The 8,602-nt window shown below is 39.8% G+C and overlaps 2 non-coding genes across 2 annotated transcripts; both read right to left on the reverse strand.

The window, feature by feature from the left end:
• Positions 1-509: 509 nt before the first annotated feature.
• Positions 510-664, reverse strand: LOC143261006 (5.8S ribosomal RNA). Its single transcript, XR_013035251.1, has one exon. It is a non-coding gene; the product is annotated as a 5.8S ribosomal RNA (ribosomal RNA).
• A 1,331-nt stretch (positions 665-1,995) lies between these two features.
• LOC143261019 (small subunit ribosomal RNA) lies at positions 1,996-3,916 on the reverse strand. The gene has a single exon (XR_013035266.1). It is a non-coding gene; the product is annotated as a small subunit ribosomal RNA (ribosomal RNA).
• Between the last annotated feature and the right edge of the window lie 4,686 nt (positions 3,917-8,602).

An 8,602-nucleotide genomic window follows, 5' to 3' on the forward strand; every position in this document is an offset into this window, starting at 1 on the left:
ATATATATACATATAAATTCAAATTCGAAGCAACGGTCACAATTCTACTCTATATTTTTGCGGGTTATGTGTTCTTTCGTTCAATTTCTTTCATGCGTTCGTTCGATCTCTGTACACAGTCTTCACATAGGACAGACTCGTGTAGTACGCTTTCGTGGGTTAAACCCATCTCGTTTCATTTCAGGCGACGTCGGGAGCGCGTTGAAAATGTACCAGTGAAATCTCGATAGTTCTACGGATACGAATCGTCCCGAAAAAGATTTTGTCACCGCTTCGAAGCGGTGTTTCAGACGGGCGGACGTATATAAAACATATACGACACACGACACCGCCTTCCACACTCACGCTAGTTCGAACACGATTTCCATCTCTCTCGAAGACTGTTAGACGTACGTAAAATTTCTCAATATTCATAGGACCGCGACAAACGCCGACGAAGCGCCCACCATTCGCTCGTACGTATATAGGCAACAAGTGCCATCAACGCAAGCAGTTTATAAGTACGTAAACGACCCTCAGCCAGGCGTGGTCCAGGAATTGTATCCGTGGACCGCAATGTGCGTTCGAAATGTCGATGTTCATGTGTCCTGCAGTTCACACGTTGACGCGCAATTAGCTGCGTTCTTCATCGACCCACGAGCCAAGTGATCCACCGTTCAGGGTAATTTTTCCCTTTTATTCTCTCATATATATATAATGTGTATTTGCTATCCACCACATTTTTGTGTTATATTTCGGAACAAGCCGATACCCGAAGAGCTCCAACCAGCGCGCGAAGGAGATTCGGGAGTCGTCGTACAACGACATAATTGTCCCTTAAAGAACGAGATATTTCCGTCGAAACCATATATATATGTACGAGCAAATCCAAAACCACTGTTTTCTTGCAAGTTCGACGGTCGGAGCGAATAGAACATTGAAAAGCCTTCTATCGAAGAAACACAGAGAGTATATCACCTCCAAAAACGACGGGGATATGGATATTCAAACTGGACAATTATCAACCCGATACTGGATTCGAAAAGTTTCTCTCTCCTTTCGTCGTTATTTACACCGGACGGACTCACGGCCGGCTCTAGCTGGGTGTCATATATATATACGTCCCACGCTCATGCTGCCACTAGCGCGCAACAGAGTAGGGTGTCAATGACAACGACACAGCATTGAAACGAGCTACACAAGCCGGTCTCTCTTGATACCAATGTAAACGAGCATTAAGTTATCTTCAGACTGCCCGATATTTTCGTCCTTTGGACTTTCCCAACGATTCCTTTTTTTCTTTTTTTTTTTTACACCACAGCGAAGACTTGAGGAAGCGTGATTAAGCACGCTCGCATCCCTCCCTGTCCTACTACAACTGTGTGTGTGTGTGTAAAGAAAGAAAAAAGAATACATTGGCTTTCTCTCTATCGAGAAGATGGCCTACGCAACGCAGATCAAAGGCCTAATACGTGTAATATAATACGCGTCTGGCCGTGTATAAATCACGCACGAATGATCTGGTCGGGCCCAACTCTTCTCGTACGCTTATTTTTCCGTGTTGAGGCACTATCATAAAATCACACAAACCCCAACACGTGTGTGTCTTGGAAGGAAGATGGCCTACGCAACGCAGATCAAAGGCCTAATACGTGTAGTACACACGTCTGCCGTGTAAATCACGCACGAATGATCTGGTCGGGCCCAACTCTTCTCCACCACACCACATCCCAACTTTGTACATTTTTATATATTTTTGTGCGTTGGGGCACCTTCATAATCACAAACCCCAACAACACATATATCTCTCTCTCTTTGAAAGATTTGTTGTGGCCTACGCAACGCAGATCAAAGGCCTAATACGTGTAGTACACACGTCTGGCCGTGTAAATCACGCACGAATGATCTGGCGGGCTCAACAATATCTTTTTTTTTTATATGAATTCTTATCCACAAACTAATCGAATTCATTTTCTCTCCTCCTCTCCTCTCTCTTTGAGATATATTGGAACATTGTAATGATCCTTCCGCAGGTTCACCTACGGAAACCTTGTTACGACTTTTACTTCCTCTAAATAATCAAGTTTGGTCATCTTCCCGGCATCATCGGCAATGCCGAAACATTGCCGCGCACCAGTCCGAAGACCTCACTAAATCATTCAATCGGTAGTAGCGACGGGCGGTGTGTACAAAGGGCAGGGACGTAATCAACGCGAGCTTATGACTCGCGCTTACTGGGAATTCCTCGTTCATGGGGAATAATTGCAAGCCCCAATCCCTAGCACGAAGGAGGTTCAGCGGGTTACCCGGGCCTTTCGGCCAGGGAACACACGCTGATTCCTTCAGTGTAGCGCGCGTGCGGCCCAGAACATCTAAGGGCATCACAGACCTGTTATTGCTCAATCTCGTGCGGCTAGAAGCCGCCTGTCCCTCTAAGAAGATTTGTTTGTACGTTGGTAGTAAAAACCCCACCGGCAGAAGCCGAGAGCCTTCGAGATACCATAATTACGTCTATTTAGCAGGCTAGAGTCTCGTTCGTTATCGGAATTAACCAGACAAATCGCTCCACCAACTAAGAACGGCCATGCACCACCACCCACCGAATCAAGAAAGAGCTATCAATCTGTCAATCCTTCCGGTGTCCGGGCCTGGTGAGGTTTCCCGTGTTGAGTCAAATTAAGCCGCAGGCTCCACTCCTGGTGGTGCCCTTCCGTCAATTCCTTTAAGTTTCAGCTTTGCAACCATACTTCCCCCGGAACCCAAAAGCTTTGGTTTCCCGGAAGCTGCCCGCCGAGTCATCGTAGGAACTTCGGCGGATCGCTAGCTGGCATCGTTTATGGTTAGAACTAGGGCGGTATCTGATCGCCTTCGAACCTCTAACTTTCGTTCTTGATTAATGAAAACATTTTTGGCAAATGCTTTCGCTTCTGTCCGTCTTGCGACGATCCAAGAATTTCACCTCTAACGTCGCAATACGAATGCCCCCATCTGTCCCTATTAATCATTACCTCGGGGTTCCGAAAACCAACAAAATAGAACCGAGGTCCTATTCCATTATTCCATGCACACAGTATTCAGGCGAAGGTAGCCTGCTTTGAGCACTCTAATTTGTTCAAAGTAAACGTACCGGCCCACCTCGACACTCAGTGAAGAGCACCGCGATGGGATATTAGTTGGACCGCCCCGTGAAGAGCAAAGCCCACCGGTAGGACGTACCACATAATGCCAGTTAAACACCGCGAGCGATGAACCGACACTGTGACACACAGATTCAACTACGAGCTTTTTAACCGCAACAACTTTAATATACGCTATTGGAGCTGGAATTACCGCGGCTGCTGGCACCAGACTTGCCCTCCAATGGATCCTCGTTAAAGGATTTAAAGTGTACTCATTCCGATTACGGGGCCTCGGATGAGTCCCGTATCGTTATTTTTCGTCACTACCTCCCCGTGCCGGGAGTGGGTAATTTGCGCGCCTGCTGCCTTCCTTGGATGTGGTAGCCGTTTCTCAGGCTCCCTCTCCGGAATCGAACCCTGATTCCCCGTTACCCGTTACAACCATGGTAGGCGCAGAACCTACCATCGACAGTTGATAAGGCAGACATTTGAAAGATGCGTCGCCGGTGCTATAAGACCATGCGATCAGCACAAAGTTATTCAGAGTCACCAAAGCAAACGATGGACGAGTGTAAACACCCGCCACCGATTGGTTTTGATCTAATAAAAGCGTTCCTACCATCTCTGGTCGGAACTCTGTTTTGCATGTATTAGCTCTAGAATTACCACAGTTATCCAAGTAAATTTTAGTACGATCTAAGAAACCATAACTGATTTAATGAGCCATTCGCGGTTTCACCTTAATACGGCATGTACTGAGACATGCATGGCTTAATCTTTGAGACAAGCATATGACTACTGGCAGGATCAACCAGGGAACTATACAATATGTATATATAAAATGGACAAAATTTAAATCCTTTTCCATCGTCGCCTGTTTCATATATATATGTCAGGTCGACACACCACTTTTCTCTTTCAAATATGTACAAGTTTTGCCACATTCCGCGCTTGTAACATATCTTCTTTAACGCTCAATTTCTTTCATTTTTCTACCATACAGATATTTTACCGTACGCCCAAAAACGTACGTATTATATTTTTGTTCTATCGTAAAATCACATTTTTCTACGTACGCCAGCTTCGTACGTTTCTATCTTTGCCTTCATAAAATCACAAGATAATTTTATCTTCAAGAGTCTCGCTATTAACATCTTGTAAGATAAATGTACGTCCCAGCTAAAACGTACAAATACTTCAAGTTAAGTAATAATATATCATCGCTATTGACAAATTTTTAAGATCCAAGACACAGTTCTCTCTATATGTTTTAATATTTTTTATGTACTCAAATATATTCAAAGGAAAAAGTACATGGGTGATGCCATAGTCGTGGAAGCGCGTACGCTCACGCTGATCTTCTGACCGCCGGAAGCACGAAACCTCTGATCTGGGCAAAATCGGCAAGCCGAGGAAGAACGGACAGGACACATGCTGGACTGGCGAGAAAGCGTGTTCTTCCGCTCGCGCTAGGCATTTCGATTTCTGACACCTCTTGATTTAAAAAATCAGTTTTTTGATAGTTTTCTCTCTCCACTGGGCTATTCATTTTAGCCACAGTTTTCAATTGGTACGATTTGCTTCCAAATCTTACAGATGCATTTTAAAAAATTTTTCCATCGCTCGGACAGAAGAGTCGATTGCTCAGTGAGTACGAGTATACATACAAAGTGCATACGGGTAACCAACCCCGTAGGGCTTGCCACATATGGGCCATTCGGTCAAAGACACCGACCCGTGGCCACGCTGTGTGGAGAAAAGTCCGTAACGTAAACGGCACGAAACAGTCAGGACCGAAGCCCCGAAGGAGCTCTGAGACAGCTTCTCGACCGAGATCGTAGAATTGGCCCAAAACCCGCTCTGCTCCGTCCGCCTCGCACGGACCGTGTATCTCTTATAGATACCGAACGGCCGGCAAGGACGCCGGCGCCGCCGGCCGAATAGCACGCGCGCTTATGAGTGTAAACCGCTGCGGCAACAGACCGCCCGGCCGTGCTGTTGTAACATAGCGCGTGAACGAACGAAAAAAATTTTTATAGTAAACATTAAAATAAATTACACTACCGTAAACTAGACAAAAAATTACACATTTTTTCCCAATATGAAAATTTTCACAAACTTTTTAAAGTCCCATCGCATCGAGTAAACTTTTTTAATAACGCGTCCGCACGATTCTAAATGCTTAATCCATATGTGAAATCGTTCACTGATCACGAATATCGTATTTAAAAAAATTACAAAAATTTATTTTTCAAAATAATCAAAAAAAACCGAAAAATCACAAGAGTAAAGTACCATTATTTTAAACAACATGTCGTTCTAAATGCTTAATCCCTATGTAAAAAAGTTATTTAAGCAAGAATATGTAATTGAAAAAAATTAGAAAAATTTATTTTAGCCGTAAATCGAAAATAATGGGGACACCGGAGCTGTTCGAAGCGCCGAGACGCGCCGCGTACGGCCGAATATTTTCAAAGTCCCAACGTACCGATCAAGAGTAAAGTACCAATTTCCTACATTAGATTTCGTTCTAAATGCTTAATCCCTATGTAAAAACGTTAGTTAAGCAAGAATATCGTATTTTTAAAAAAATCTAATGATAGGATTTTCCAGAAAATTGAAAAAACCGAAAAATGTCAAGAGTAAAGTGCCATTTTCTGACATTAGATTTCGTTCTAAATGCTTAATCCCTATGTAAAAACGTTAGTTAAGCAAGAATATCGTATTTTAAAAAAAATCTAATGATAGGATTTTCCAGAAAATTGAAAAAACCGAAAAATGTCAAGAGTAAAGTGCCATTTTCTGACATTAGATTTCGTTCTAAATGCTTAATCCCTATGTAGAAACGTTAGTTATGCAAGATTATCGTATTTTTAAAAAAATCTAATGATAGGATTTTTCAGAAAATTGAAAAAACCGTAAAATGTCAAGAGTAAAGTGCCCTTATTTTAAACATTATATCGTTCTAAATGCTTAATCCCTATGTAAAAAAGTTATCTAAGCAAGAATATGTTATTGAATAAAATGAGAAAAATTTATTTTAGCCGTAAATCGAAAATAATGGGTCGAGCGAATCGGTCGATTGCGCCGAGACGCGCTATGATGCAACAGACGAGCGATTGGAACGCCCGAATATTTTCAAAGTCCCAACGTACCGGTCAAGAGTAAAGTACCATTTTCCTACATTAGATTTCGTTCTAAATGCTTAATCCCTATGTAAAAACGTTAGTTAAGCAAGAATATCGTATTTTAAAAAAAATCTAATGATAGGATTTTCCAGAAAATTGAAAAAACCGAAAAATGTCAAGAGTAAAGTGCCATTTTCTGACATTAGATTTCGTTCTAAATGCTTAATCCCTATGTAGAAACGTTAGTTAAGCAAGAATATCGTATTTTTAAAAAAATCTAATGATAGGATTTTCCAGATAATTGAAAAAACCGAAAAATGTCAAGAGTAAAGTGCCATTTTCTGACATTAGATTTCGTTCTAAATGCTTAATCCCTATGTAGAAACGTTAGTTATGCAAGATTATCGTATTTTTAAAAAAATCTAATGATAGGATTTTTCAGAAAATTGAAAAAACCGTAAAATGTCAAGAGTAAAGTGCCCTTATTTTAAACATTATATCGTTCTAAATGCTTAATCCCTATGTAAAAAAGTTATCTAAGCAAGAATATGTTATTGAATAAAATGAGAAAAATTTATTTTAGCCGTAAATCGAAAATAATGGGTCGAGCGAATCGGTCGATTGCGCCGAGACGCGCTATGATGCAACAGACGAGCGATTGGAACGCCCGAATATTTTCAAAGTCCCAACGTACCGATCAAGAGTAAAGTACCATTTTCCTACATTAGATTTCGTTCTAAATGCTTAATCCCTATGTAAAAACGTTAGTTAAGCAAGAATATCGTATTTTAAAAAAAATCTAATGATAGGATTTTCCAGAAAATTGAAAAAACCGAAAAATGTCAAGAGTAAAGTGCCATTTTCTGACATTAGATTTCGTTCTAAATGCTTAATCCCTATGTAGAAACGTTAGTTAAGCAAGATTATCGTATTTTTAAAAAAATCTAATGATAGGATTTTTCATAAAATTGAAAAAACCGTAAAATGTCAAGAGTAAAGTGCCCTTATTTTAAACATTATATCGTTCTAAATGCTTAATCCCTATGTAAAAAAGTTATCTAAGCAAGAATATGTTATTGAATAAAATGAGAAAAATTTATTTTAGCCGTAAATCGAAAATAATGGGTCGAGCGAATCGGTCGATTGCGCCGAGACGCGCTATGATGCAACAGACGAGCGATTGGAACGCCCGAATATTTTCAAAGTCCCAACGTACCGATCAAGAGTAAAGTACCATTTTCCTACATTAGATTTCGTTCTAAATGCTTAATCCCTATGTAAAAACGTTAGTTAAGCAAGAATATCGTATTTTTAAAAAAATCTAATGATAGGATTTTCCAGAAAATTGAAAAAACCGAAAAATGTCAAGAGTAAAGTACCATTTTCCTACATTAGATTTCGTTCTAAATGCTTAATCCCTATGTAGAAACGTTAGTTAAGTAAGATTATCGTATTTTTAAAAAAATCTAATGATAGGATTTTTCATAAAATTGAAAAAACCGTAAAATGTCAAGAGTAAAGTGCCCTTATTTTAAACAATGTATCGTTCTAAATGCTTAATCCCTATGTAAAAAAGTTATTTAAGCAAGAATATGTTATTGAAAAAAATTAGAAAAATTTATTTTAGCCGTAAATCGAAAATAATGGGGACACCGGAGCTGTTCGAAGCGCCGAGACGCGCCGCGTACGGCCGAATATTTTCAAAGTCCCAACGTACCGATCAAGAGTAAAGTACCAATTTCCTACATTAGATTTCGTTCTAAATGCTTAATCCCTATGTAAAAACGTTAGTTAAGCAAGAATATCGTATTTTTAAAAAAATCTAATGATAGGATTTTCCAGAAAATTGAAAAAACCGAAAAATGTCAAGAGTAAAGTGCCATTTTCTGACATTAGATTTCGTTCTAAATGCTTAATCCCTATGTAGAAACGTTAGTTATGCAAGATTATCGTATTTTTAAAAAAATCTAATGATAGGATTTTTCAGAAAATTGAAAAAACCGTAAAATGTCAAGAGTAAAGTGCCCTTATTTTAAACATTATATCGTTCTAAATGCTTAATCCCTATGTAAAAAAGTTATCTAAGCAAGAATATGTTATTGAATAAAATGAGAAAAATTTATTTTAGCCGTAAATCGAAAATAATGGGTCGAGCGAATCGGTCGATTGCGCCGAGACGCGCTATGATGCAACAGACGAGCGATTGGAACGCCCGAATATTTTCAAAGTCCCAACGTACCGATCAAGAGTAAAGTACCATTTTCCTACATTAGATTTCGTTCTAAATGCTTAATCCCTATGTAAAAACGTTAGTTAAGCAAGAATATCGTATTTTAAAAAAAATCTAATGATAGGATTTTCCAGAAAATTGAAAAA

Source organism: Megalopta genalis, unplaced genomic scaffold (assembly GCF_051020955.1).
Source record: "Megalopta genalis isolate 19385.01 unplaced genomic scaffold, iyMegGena1_principal scaffold0030, whole genome shotgun sequence".
NCBI lineage: Eukaryota > Metazoa > Arthropoda > Insecta > Hymenoptera > Halictidae > Megalopta > Megalopta genalis.